At 59.6% G+C, this 13,419-nt stretch overlaps 1 protein-coding gene across 5 annotated transcripts in view; it reads left to right on the forward strand.

Annotated features, from left to right (window-relative positions):
* The window catches only part of LRP8 (LDL receptor related protein 8), a 102,491-nt gene that overhangs the window by 21,537 nt on the left and 67,535 nt on the right, over positions 1 to 13,419 (forward strand). The window lies entirely within an intron of this gene.

The raw sequence follows: 13,419 nt of genomic DNA on the forward strand, positions 1-13,419 counted from the left end.
TAACCCCTGTATTTTCCCCCCAAACTGCTGCTCTGTCACAAAACCAGAGCCTCTCCTATTGCTCCAGCCCATTTGGGGGGAGTTCCTGGCCCCGCTTCTTGTTTGCTGCATGACCTTAGACCACTCTCTTCCCCTGGCCACATTCCCACCTGTATCCCAGGAGCCGTTGAACAGGACAGCCTCAGAGGCCTGCCTAGCTCTAGCTCCGTCTCTCCTCCACCCTGTCTTGTGGCCGACTCTCTGCCCTTTTCCAGCCTTGGATGGCCACTCTCGTCCTCCCTCGGACCGCCTGTCTCCTCTGCTTGGACCTCCTGGAGCAGCTGTGAGCCCCTCCTTGTCTGCCCTCCCTCCATAGTCATCACACATTGGGCAGCTGGACTGAGCCATTCATTAGCACTTAGACAGCGGAGATCCCGGAGGAGTGTGTCAATCCTTCAGTGGGGCAGGGAGGGGAAGCTGGGGTCTGGGGGGAGGGTAGAGGGGACAGAACCTTCGTCTAATGCTCCTGCTGACACTTAGTGTCTGTGTCACCTCCTGCCCTTTGGCCTCAGTTTTCTCATCTGTGAAATGAGAGGCTTGTACAGCACCAGGGCTCTTGCCTTGGAGTCTGTGAACTCTTAATAATAAAGCATTTCGACCCCCGTGTTTCACCATAATGGGCTTCCTTGGTAATCGTTTGGTTTTTATTTGATGCATTTAAAAGCATGATTTGAGGGTGCCTCTGGCCAGGGTTCTGCTGCACATTTACTTACAGACTTCAGTTTTTTATTGGTCAATATAAAATAGATTTGGCGAATGATGAAGAAGACCTGCCCTTGGGCCAGTGAGCAGAGTGCTGGTAGGGTGGGGTTGGGGGGAACGACAAAGCCCTAGTTTGAATGTCTGCTCTGACACCCTCCACTTGTGGCCTTGGACAGGTCACCTCCTGAGACCACAAGATGGTCTCAAATGTTCTCATTGACTTTCTGTCTTAGAATCGCTACTGAGGATTGACTCCAAGACAGAAGAGTGGCAAAGGCCAGGCCATTGAGGTTAAGTGACTTATTCAGGGTCACAAAGTGAGGAAGATTTAAACCCCAGACCTCATATCTCTGGGCCTCCTCAATCCACCGAGCTGCCTCGATGCCCTCTTGGCCGCCAATGTAGAATGGGAAATGAATGTAAGAAGTTCCACGATCTAGGGAGGAGAACCCTTGACCAGGCATTGGAGGATGAGTGTTCAAACCTGTGTATGCCTCAGTTTCCTCCTCTGGCAAATGAGGGTTTCAGGCTAGACAGGCTCCGGGGGCCTTCCTGACTTTAAATCCTGTTTTCTTCTCCTTCCTTGGCCCGTTCGCATCCTCATTCCCAGTGGTGGGGGCCAGACACCCGAAACATTCCCTTTGAGCTCGTGCATGGACCTCCAGGGGATCCGGACCGCCCTGGGCCTGAGCAGATGACAAGGCCGCCTCTCAGCTGTGTTTGTTTGGTGTCTGGTCTGTGAGCCCCGGGGGAGGGGGGTGGTCACTTCCCAGCCCACCAGGGGACCGTGACTGGCCCTTTGTGTGCCTGTAAACACTCAGCGGCCTCCCTGTGGCTGGCCTGCCAGCCCTTCCCTCACCCGCGTGTCCCAGACTGACCTGGGAGGAGGAATAGGAGAGGAGGCAGCGGCAGTGGGCAGCTTGGGAACGGGACCGCCTTTCCGTCTGCTGGGGGCCTCATCACTCTTTCTGCCTTGGAATGTGATACACCCTCTAAGATGGATTTTTAAAAAATGCTCCATGTGGGGTCCAAAGACCCGGGTTCAAGTCTCCTCTCCGACACTGTCTCTGTGGTCTTGAGACGTCCCCCAGGAGGGGCCGTGCCTGTTACATCATCCTTCATGGCAGGGAGCGGACCCTGAGCCACCCCACAAGGGGAATTAAGACAGGAAAAGAGCCGACATTTATAGATCGAGTGACACTTTGGCCAAGCCCTTGGCAGACTCGCTCTCCTTATCACACTGTCGCAGGACCCTCAGAGGCCCAAGAAACCCCGGCCCAACGGGAGGAGCGCCCTTCCACACTGGGACGGCCTCGTTGTGTGGCTGTCGAGCTTCAATCTGAGGCAGCCTAAATATGGGCAACGAGGCTGTGCCGTAGGTAGAAGCTCTAGACTCAGAGTCAGGAAGACCCTCATTCAAATCTGGGCCGAGTCACCCAACCTCTGCTTGCCTCTGTTCCTCACCCGTGAAATGGGGATAATAACAGTAGCCGTGGTCGTGGTGGTAGTAATAACAGTAACAGTAGCAGTGGTCATGGTGGTAGTAATAATAATAATAGTAACAGTAGCGTGGTCGTGGTGGTAGTAATAATAATAATAGTAACAGTAGCAGTGGCAGCAATAATAATAGTAATAACAACAGTAACAATAACAATAGTAATTAATAGTAGCAATAATAACAGTAACAGTAGCAGTGGCAGCAATAATAATAGTCATAGCAATAATAGCAGTGGTAGTAATGATAACAATAATAGTAGTGATAGTAACAATAATAGTAATGATCGTGCCTCTTCCCAGGGGGTTGTGAGGACCACGTGAGGTGCTGTTTGTCCAGCGCTTAGTGAGCAGTGGCGGGCACATAGTGGGTGTAATTTGTTTAGAGGAGGAGCTGTAGGCCCTGGAAAGCCCTCATTTTGGGGTTTTAGGGGCAGGAATGGACCTCAGGGCACTCTTCACCTTTGTGTCCTCCTGGACCCCTTTGGCCATCTGGGGAGCTGGGATGGGCCCCTGCTCAGAATCCTGTTTTTAAGTGTTTGCACAGAATAAAATAGGGAGCATGAGGAGGAGGCCGATTCCTTCAGAAGTCGCAGATATCAAAGCATTTCTAAAAACACCGCATTCCTGGATGCCAGGCTGAAAACCCTTCCCTGTTCCATTTCCCTCTCTCATCTCCTGTCCTGGGGGCATCCTTTTGGGGCCTCTCCTGGCCCTAGCCTAAGAAATAGAATTCCCAGTACTGTTGAAATAGAGGATTCCAGACAGTGAGGTGGCTCAGTGGATGGAGAGCCAGGCCTAGAGATGGGAGGTCCCAGGTTCAAATCTGACCTCAGACACTTCCAGCTGTGTGACCCTGGGCAAGTCACTTGACCCCCATTGCCTAGCCCTTTCTACTCTTCTGCCTTGGAGCCAATACCCAGTATTGACTCTAAGATGGAAGGTGAGGACTTAAAAAAAAGAAAGAAAAGAATAGTCCTATTATGGAATGGTTAAGACAGGTGGTGGTGCCACATTCACCTTCCTCTCTCTCTCTCTCTCTCTCTCTCTGACTCCCTGTCACACCTTTGACCCCTATTGAGTGGGCGACCCCGGGCCCTTTTTTGTGGGAAAGACCTTTACTTTCCTCATCTTGTATGCGTCATTGATTTTTGAACCCAAGGGAAGGACTTTTACTGTTTATTGTTATTAAGTTTCATCTCATTCAATTGCATCCAAAGTTCCAGCCTGTCATGATCTTTGGAAATTCAAACCTGATAATCAGCCTGAATAGGCTACTGGATAGCATTGGGCTGGTGTGAGGAAGACCAGAGTGCAAATCCTGCCTCAGAAACTTACTAGAAGTGTGCCTTTGGTTTGAACTGAGCTCATCCTCATCTAGAAAATGAAGAGGTGAGGAGGTAGGGACTCGATGGCTTCCCAGAGCCCTTCTCCCTCTCAATCCACGATTCTGTTTTTGAACTCTGCCTCTCCTAGCTTAATGTTATCCATGAATTCCTAATAAGCCACCACCAGTATCTCCATCCGGCACATATCTATTTTAACGCTTGCCTTCTGTCTTAGGGTCCATATTAAGTATTGGCTGCGAGGCAGAAAAGTGCAGCGGGGAGCTTAAGTGACTTGCCCAGGGTCACGCCGCTAGGAACTATCTGAGGCCATATTTGAACCCAGCACCTCCTGTCTCTCCAGACCTGGTGCTCTGATACTCCTCTCCACCCCCCCCCCCCCCCCAGGAGGGAAAGGGCGGCTCCAACCCTGGACTTGGTCTCCTTGGGAAGAGGTGGAAGCTCTTGTGTCTACTTCCGGAGAGGGGAGGGAAAGCCTCCAGAGTGATTAGAGCCTACCCGGCGGCGGGATGGCTTGCCTTGGAAGGGGGTGAGTTCCCCGTCCTCTGAGCAGGAGGCTGTTCTGGCTGTGGGTGTGGGGGGTGTTCCCAGAAGCGCCTTCCCGCCCACCCCCATTCTAGGATGAGGAAAGTCTTCTTCGCCTCCGGACTCCTCTAACAGCTTGAATTGGTTATTGGTTAGCCTGGCTGGGGAGGAAGATGGCTCCAGCCTTGGAGGGGAGCTCCTGGCTCTGGAGATGACAGCTGGGCTGCCCCCCCTCCCCCGCCTTTGGGTCCCTCCGGCCCCTGCCTGAAGGCCTCGGAGGAGCCCCCGGGCGGCCCCTCCTGGCACCAGCCCAAACGGGCCTCTTGTGACGTCCCGTGGATGACGGGACTCCCCGGCCACAGCTCAGCCCAGCAGCCCTGGATGGCCCACCCGCAGGCTGGCGACATCCCTCCCCTTCATCCTCCTCCTCCTCCTCCTCCGTGATTCTGCGTTCGGCCGGCGGCCTTCCCGGAGGACATCCTGGACCGGGCTGGGATGGAGCAGAACCTTCCCCCTCCCCGACCGACCCCCTTCCGGCAGCCTAGAGGGCCGTCAGCTGCCTGGGAGGGTGGAGGGCGAGCGGCGAGGCCTGCTGCGGAGGAGGGCTGCTCGAGGGGGCTTCGGACAGAGCCCGCGAGCTGGGAGCCCGCTGTGGCCCGGCACGTCCTGGATGGGCTCCCCCAGAGAGCTGGCCCCGGAGGCCCTCCAGGGGCGAGAAAAGGAGAGCAGGTCCGCTGTGGCCCGGCACGTCCTGGATGGGCTCCCCAGAGAGCTGGCCCCGGAGCCCTCCAGGGGCGAGAAAGGAGAGCAGGTCACAGGCTTAACCTTTGAGACATTCCCAGCATCCTCCGCACACCTCCGCCCAGGACCCCAGCTCTTGTTTCCAAGCCCCGAGCTCCAGGGAGGGAGGGAGGCCAGGAAGGTCCCAAGGATGAGAGGTTTGGAGCCGAGGTCACCCGGTCCGGCCTTCCTTTCGTGGAGGATGAATCCAGAGAGCAAGTGACTTGTCCAGGGTCACTCTGCCAGTAGGAGATGGGCAGGATTGGAACCCAGTGCTCTGGGATTTCAAGTCCATCGTGCTTTCTTTCTCAAACACAATCATTTATTTTAATATTTGTCACATTGAAACGGGGGTTTCCCGTGTCCTCGGCTGTTTTCAGTGCAGCTTTGCGGCCTCCCTCCCGTTAGGGGAGTGAAGGGAGCCCCCCTGAGAGGAGACAGGAAAGGTTCCAGCGCCCCACAGTAGAGGAGGAGGCTGGGCCGTCCCAGGCCACCCGAGCCCAGGCACCGCAGCGCAGGTGTCGCCCGAGGTGGGAGAGGGAGAGTGCATGCAGGGAGTTCCCGGCCTGGGGAAGTTGCAGCGGAGAAGCCACGCTGGGCGCCCCCTGCCGTGAGTCCCAGCCTGGCTGGGCAGGGGGGGCCGGGGGAGGACGGCCCGTTTGATTGCCAGTCAGGAGCTGCCCTGGACGGCCGAGTCTTCCGGGAGGTGGGGCCGCCTGCTCTGCCCTTCCACAGGCCGGCCCCCAACCTGAGGGGAGGCCTCTGGGCCTGGGCTGCAAAGGCCGGCACAGAGCCAGCAGGGCCTCTGGGCACCGGGTGAGGCTCCTTGTGTTCTCAGAGATTCCTTCAGGGCTCTCACCCATCTGTATCCCCGCCGTGACCAGCAAGGGCCAGAGTGACCTTGGGCAAGTCACTCCTTGGCCCAGGGACTCAGTTCCCTTTTTGTGAAATGAAGGCTTTAGATCTGATGGTTAGCAGCCCTGACCCTCCCTGCTCTGGGCCCCTCCCCCTGTGACATGCCCTCTTTCAGGCCCCTCCCCCTCTGACCCTCCCTGCTCTGGGCCCCTCCCCCTGACCCTCCCTGACATGCCCTCTTTTCAGGCCCCTCCCCCTCTGACCCTCCCTGCTCTGGGCCCCCTCCCCCTGTGACATGCCCTCTTTTCAGGCCCCTCCCCCTCTGACCCTCCCTGCTCTGGGCCCCTCCCCCCTGACCCTCCCTGCTCTGGGCCCCTCCCCCTCTGACCCTCCCTGCTCTGGGCCCCTCCCCCCTGACCCTTCCTGCTCTGGGCCCCTCCCCCTGACCCTCCCTGCTCTGGGCCCCTCCCCCTCTGACCCTCCCTGCTCTGGGCCCCCTCCCCCTGTGACATGCCCTCTTTCAGGCCCCTCCCCCTCTGACCCTCCCTGCTCTGGGCCCCTCCCCCTGACCCTCCCTGACATGCCCTCTTTCAGGCCCCTCCCCCTCTGACCCTCCCTGCTCTGGGCCCCCTCCCCCTGTGACATGCCCTCTTTTCAGGGCCCCTCCCCCTCTGACCCTCCCTGCTCTGGGCCCCTCCCTGTCTGACCCTCTCTTCTCTAAGACCCCTCCCCTCTGACACTCCCTCTGCTTAGATCCCAGAAGTCTAGGCCCAGCCTGGCCCATGTGGTGGGAGCTCCAGGATCCCTTCCAGGCCTGGGTATGATCCTGTCCAGCGCTGCTTTATGGAGCACCCTGGGGAAGGGACTGAGCCAAGGTCTCCCGGCTAAGTGTGGGAGAGCGGGAGCTGGAAGTGGGGCCCCTCCTGCCGTGGTGTCTGCACTTGGGGCTCTGCCAGCCCACCTTTGCCAGGTGCTAAGTTCTCTCCCAGCTCAGGCACAGCATGCTGGGGAAGGGGGGGGAGGAGATTTAGGAAGTCCTCTTTGGCAGGGGGAAAGCAGAGTGGGCTCCCTGGAGGAGGCGGCTTTTGTACCCAGTCTTCCCCCAGGGCAGTGATGACGGATTTTGATCTGGCCTTAAGTCACTGGGAATGTGATTTGTCAGCCAGTCCAGTGGATGCTTATTGGGCCTGTTGTGTGCCAGGCACTGGGCTGGGGGGACCTCCCCAGAGCTCACTACCTGAGGGGGGCAAGCTGAAGGGCCAGGGAAAGGCCCCCCCTGTGGGGAGGGGGGCCGCCAGGGAGTGCAGGGCAGCGCCAGCCCAGAAGCCTCTTTCAGGGGAGCTGAGGGGGCTCGGGCAGAGGGAGGACCCCAGTGGGCACGGCTTGTAGGGTTTGGCCACGTGGGGGCCTGGATAGGCTCTGGCAGAGCCCAGTCCAGAGACAGGGCACACCCGGGGCACCGTGAGGGGATCAGGAGGGTGAACCCCACAACTCAGCACAGTGCTCCGGGATCCCCACTCCGGGGCCACAGACAGGCTCTGAAGGCTTCCTGGAGGAAGAAGCCGGCGGCCCACTCTGGGCCCTGAGCGTCCTGCTGCTGTAGCTCCGGGGCCAGCACCCACCGCCTGCTCAGGCTGCCTTCAGGGCCTTCCTGGAAGCCGAGCCCTCCATGGGGCTGAGCTCAGAGGCGGCTCCATCACCGTTCTCACACCTTGTCAGAGCCCAGGCCTGGCAGATGGAGGGAGCCCAGAGCCCTGCCAGGGGACTGGGGGGGGGGGGGGAGGGAGCTCTGCCAGGGCCTCAAGGCCTCGCTGCCCTTCCTGCTCCAGAGGAAACCCTCAGTTAGACAGAAGAGCTGGAGAGGCCTCAGGACACACCAGGCCAGAGCTGGCAAGAGCAGATGTCAGGCCCAAGGACATGCTTTCAAAGTTACCCAGCAGCTCCCTCCCTCCTTCCTTCTTCCTTCCTTCCTTCCTTCCTTCCTTCCTTCCTTCCTTCCTTCCTTCCTTCCTTCCTTCCTTCCTTCCTTCCTTCCTTCCTTCCTTCCTTCCTTCCTTCCTTCCTTCCTTCCTTCCTTCCTTCCTTCCTTCCTCCCTCCCTCCCCCTCCCTCCCTCCCTCCCTCCTCCCTCCTCCCTCCTCCCTCCCTCCCTCCCTTCCTCCCTCCCTCCCTTCCTTCCTTCCTTCCTTCCTTCCTTCCTCCCTCCCTCCCTCCCTCCCTCCCTCCCTCCCTCCTTCCCTCCTCCTCTCCCTCCCTCCTCCCTCCCTCCCTTCCTTCCCTCCCTCCCTTCTCCCCTTCCTTCCTCCCTCCTTCCCTCCTCCTCTCCCTCCCTCCCTCCCTCCCTCCCTCCCCTTCCTTCCCTCCCTCCTTCTCCCCTTCCTTCCTCCTTCCTCCTCCTCTCCCTCTCTCCCTTCCTTCCCTCCCTCCCTCCCTCCTTCCCTCCTCCTCTCCCTCCCTCCCTCCCCTCCCTTCTTTTCCTCCCTCCCTTCTCCCCTTCCTTCCTTCCTTCCTCCCTCCCTCCCTCCCTTTCCTCCCTCCCTCCTTTCTCTGACAACAGCCCTGTGAGGTAGTTCAGGCTGACTTGATGATCCCCCTTTTACAGAGGAGGAAACTGAGGTCAGATCCTTTTGTTCCCCCCCCTCCCCCCAGTCCTGAGCTCTTCATAAGCTCTCACTCTGCTTCTCTCTGGGCTGCTGTAGTCAATAAACATCTATGAGGCACCGACTGTGTTCCAGGTGCTGTTCTGGGCATGGGGGACACCAGTAAGAAAACAAGGACATGGCGGGCCCTCAGGGAGCTTCCAGGTTAATGGGGATGCCAGGACAGTGGAGGAGGCCGGAGGGAGAAGGAGGGGATGCTGGGCCCGAATTGGGGGACGGATGTGCCTTATGTTGGAGGGAACCCGAGCCAAGCGGCTGAGGAATGTGCAGTTCATGGGCCCATCCTGAGTCCTCCCTGGAGGAGACTTTGGGGATGAAGGCTCCCCTCTGTGGCCCCCCAGAGCTGATCCAGCTGCTGAGGTGGCAATGGGTGAGGCTTCCCTGGGGGTAAAAGCCAAGCAGGCCCCTGTCGATGGGGAATGAAGGGCTGTGGGGGCTTTGGGGGGAGATGAAGCCCCCCTCCCCTGGGCCCAGGCCTTCCTGGCACACCTTCCCATCCCTCCAGGCTCAGCACCCCTCCCCCCGACACTGCTTTGGCCTGTAATAAGCAGGCATGGCCGGCCGGCTCTGATGGAGCACCCTGTGGGGCCGACGAGATTCAGATCTGGGGGTGCCGAGAATCCATTCTGTGCCGTGGGGTCTGAGCCATTGTCGAGGGAGGTGGCATCTCCTTTGGTGTCCCCTGGGGAGGGAGCCCCCTGCGGGGCTCGGGGGGCCCCCCCACCTCCTCAGAGTCCGGGAGCTGTGAAGGATGTGTGTGAGGCTGATTTAGAGAAGACACTTGGTTTGGATGGCCCAGAAGCCCAATGGAGGCTGCCTCAGGAGATGGGGGCCTCTCAGGGCTTCCAAGAGCCTGGACGAAAGCTCCTCAGGGACACTATTTTTAGAGAAGCGTCAGCGGTTTGGATGAGCTGGTGGAAGGGCAGGAGGGAGGGAGGCAGAAGGGAAGAAGGGGAAAGGAAGAGGAAGGGGGGAAGAAAGAAGGAGGGAGGAAAGATGGAAGATAAAGAGGAAGGAAGGAGGGAAGGCAGAAGGGAAAAGAAGAGAGGAAAGGAGGAGGAAAGGAGGAAGGCAGAAGGGAAGAAGGGGGAAAGGAGGAGGAAGGGAAGAGAGAGAGAAAGAAGGAAGAAGGGAAGATGGAAGATAAAGAGGAAGGAGGGAAGGCAGAAGGGAAGAGAAGAGAGGAAAGGAGGAAGGAAGGAGGAAGGCAGAAGGGAAGAGAAGAGGGGAGGGAGGAGGGAAGGGAGGGAGAGAGCATTTATGAAGGGAGCTGACACTACAAATATCCAATCCTCTCCCTGCCCCTTAGGTGGGTGCTGTTATCTTTATTCAGGCAGGAAGAAGTGGAGGCTGACAAAGGTTAAGCCCTTGCCCTGGGTGCCACAGCTGTAGTGTGCCCGAGGCTGGATTTGAATCCGGGTCTCCCTCACTCTAGACTCAGGGCTTTGTCCACTGTGTGCCTGGATGTGTTTTTCTTCCTGGAATCCTGGGCGACTCTCTCATCCTGGCCAGCCTTACCAGATTGGCCGGCAGGAGGCCCAGCAGATGGGTCGTTGGGGCAGCCGCCAGGAGGAGGCTGTCCCAGCCATCCGCTGCCTGGGCTCCTTCCCCCCTTCTTCTCCTCAGTTGCCTGTAGACGAGGCAGGGAAGCTCAGCGGCTGGAGGGAGAAAGCAGGCGGTCCACGGGCTGCACCTTGTCTGGGATCTGACACTCCACACCCAGGTGATGCCAGCCTCCCTGTCTCTAAGCCTCTGTTTTAGAGTCTGTGCAATGGGCTCACAGATCCCAGGCCTCATGAGGCCTGCACCCCCTGGGGCTGAGGCCTGTCACTTCAGGGGGCTCCTGCGCTTCTGGCTGGGAGCAGACCTCGCACAAAGCTCTTCCTGCCCCGGCAGCCTCCGTCCTCTCCAGCCTCCTGACGCTGCCGCGGCCCATCTCTGACATGCCAGGGCAGTGCTCAGCGGGTGGTTCAGGGGTGCCCGTCTCTGGGACTCCCAGAGTGAGAGGGCAGAAGCTCCTCTTCCCAGACAGGTCAGGATCTGAGTCTCAGAGGACATTCTTAGCCTGAGAGTGACTTCATCAGTCTACACCCACCCATTTGGCAGGTGAGAAAACTGAGGCTCAGGAAGCCTGCAGGGGGTGCCCCCTCCCCCTGAGTGTGTCGGGGCGCCCCTCCTGAGGGAGAGCTTCGGACCATGTGACCACACGTGCCCCCTCCATCCCCGCCGCCCCCCTGCCCTCCGGCAGGAGGAGGGAAGCTTATTTCATCCTCTCTGAAGTCATCCTGCTTCTCGGAGCCTGGCCTAGAACAAAGTGCTTCCCCAAGAGCGACCGGGAGACAATTATCCGGCTAATTAAAGCCATCTCTCTTTGCCACAGAATCCTGCCTTGCCGCTGTTGCAGCCGCCCCCCTCTTCCTCCCTGGCCCTGGGCAGGAGCCCCCGGAGGTGCCAGGCGGCAGGTGCCCCCAGAGGTGCCAGGTGGCAGGTGCCCCCGGAGGTGCCAGGCGGCAGGTGCCCCCGGAGGTGCCAGGAGGCAGGTGCCCCCGGAGGTGCCAGGAGGCAGGAGCCCCGGAGGGGCCAGGAGGCAGGAGCCCCGGAGGTGCCAGGAGGCAGGAGCCCCGGAGGTGCCAGGCGGCAGGTGCCCCCCGGAGGTGCCAGGAGGCAGGTGCCCCCGGAGGTGCCAGGCGGCAGGAGCCCCCGGAGGTGCCAGGAGGCAGGAGCCCCCGGAGGTGCCAGGAGGCTGGCCTTTTGGGAGGAGGCTCCTTGGGGCCTGGCCATCGGGGAATGGGGAGGGTCGGCCTTCTGGGGCCCGAGGCTGTTCCCCCTGCCTGGAAGGCACCCCCTCTTTATGGCAGGTATCACCTGGCCCCTTCCCTGCTTCTCTCCACCTCCGCTTCCTCCAGCAGGACGTAGGCTCCCCGAAGGGCAGGGGAGGCTCTTTTCTCCCCGTCTCTCCCCATGATTGTTCCCGGTCACAGAGCTGGTAAGTGGCCTCGTCAGGACCCGAACCCAGGCCTTCTGACTCCCAGTGCAGCCTTCTCCCTGGGCCTTCTGTCCAAGGTGCTTAATAGTAATAATGTCTCGCATCCCTGGGGTTGCTCTTCCTGGCTGATGGCAGCCAGCGAGGTCCGCCGGGCACACATTGTTCCCTCGTTGTGCAGGAGACAGACCGGAGAGGTGAGAGTCCCGCTCGTGGTCACCCAGCGGTCAGTGCCAGGGTCAGAGCCGGGAGCTCTGGTATGGGGTCATCCCCTGCTTGGGGGCTCCCTCTGGGCCTCATGAGTGGCCCAATTTGTGCCCTGCCCCCTCCCCCCAGGGTCAGTGGGCACCGACCCCCCCATGGGCTTTAAAGCATAAAAGAAATGGGGGTGATTATGGGGAGCCCCCCGAGTCATGGAGAGAGGCCGGCCGTGACCAGAGCTGGCCCTGCGGAGGAACATGGACGGGAAATCAGCCGCCTCGCTCTGGGGTTCATTCAGCTATAAACTGACCTAATGGGGCCGCCTGCCAGGCCACGGCCGAGTGGGAAACGGCCGGCCAGAGAGCCCGAGGCCCTGGGGTCCAGCCCCTGCCCGGCCACTCGCCGTCCTGGTCACTTGAACAAACCACGGCCTGTCTCTGGTTCTTGAGTTAATGCAGAGGCGGAATGAGGGGCCCAGCGATGGCCCCAAAGGGTGCTTTGGCTCCGAATGTCTGATCCAGGCGCGGCTGGCTCCTTCCCCCGTGTTTTGCAGATGGGGAAACCGAGGCACAGAGGGGTCGTAGGATGCCGTGGATTCCCGTGTGGCCCCGCCACGCCTCACGGGCTGTCTTCCCAGCACCCCCTCGGACACTCCTCCTAAGTCTGCGACTTGCTTACTGATGGCGTCCGTCTATAGGTGTTCCCAGTCGTGCCAGGGCTCATTGAGCTTGTCTTTGGCATTCTGCGCCTGTGTTTACGCCCTGCACTTAGTTTGGGTTGGCATTTGTCCCTAGTGGTCGGGCCCGAACCCCTCTGGCGGCCCAGGGAAGCCTCAGTCTCCTCCTCTTTGAAATGGGACCAGCTGTAAGTGTCTAAGCCGGGGAGGAGGAGGAGGAAGCAGGAGCCCCGGTTAAGCAGAGGCTAAATTAACGAGCCGTAATTAACTTCAGTGTTGTGACAGATCCAGCCAGCGGGGGAATCCCTCGATTACAGGCAACCCCCGCACACGCACCACGCACTGCCACCACCGCCAAGGCAGCTCCAGGCGTGGGGGCTGCGAGGTGGGGCCTGGGGGGGCTTTGGGAGGCCTCCCCGAGGGGCCCCGGGCCGCCTGGGTTCCCGTGCAGAGGCCCGCGGTGAGGCACCGAGGCAGCCCTGCCACCCCGCTTCCAGAGGGGCTGTTCCTGCTCCACGGGCAGCCCCTGGCTAGAAAGCCCACTGGAGAGGGGGGAGGGGAGCCCACAGCCCCATGGCGTGGGAGGCGCGAAGAGTCAGAAGAGAAGGCCTCAAGCGAGCAGCCTGGCCAGGGGTTTTGTGCAGGGAGCGTCTCCCTCAGACAAAGGGGGAAACCGAGGCTCAGGGGAAATGGCTTGTTAAGCGGTCAGCAAAAATTTGAGAAACGTTTGTTCTGTGTCAGACGCTGAATGAAGTAGTGGGAACAGGAGCTTCCATTGTAATGGGGACCAGAGAGGATGCATTGACAGATGGGGCGTCTGAGAGGATCCTGGAGAGGGAGCTGAGGATGGAGATTGGATTCTAAGAGCAAAGAAGGAAGAGCTGACCCGGCACCAGGGACAGTCGGTGCAAAGTGATGGAGATGAGAAATGGGGGAGGGGTTGAGGACTGGCCAGAGACCAGGATGGATGAGGAGTAGAAGGTGTGGAGAAGAGTGGATGGGCCAAAAGTAGATGGGGATGGATGGAAGAGATGATGGCGGAAGAGAACTAGTGAGAGAGAAGACTTAGTGGGTGGATAGTGAGAGTGAGGAGTCAGGGTGATGCCCAACTGGAAAACCTGGGTACTATCCACCCATCCCATCTATCCATCCATCCATC

Source organism: Monodelphis domestica, chromosome 2 (genome assembly GCF_027887165.1).
Source record: "Monodelphis domestica isolate mMonDom1 chromosome 2, mMonDom1.pri, whole genome shotgun sequence".
In the NCBI taxonomy this organism is placed as follows: Eukaryota; Metazoa; Chordata; class Mammalia; order Didelphimorphia; family Didelphidae; genus Monodelphis; species Monodelphis domestica.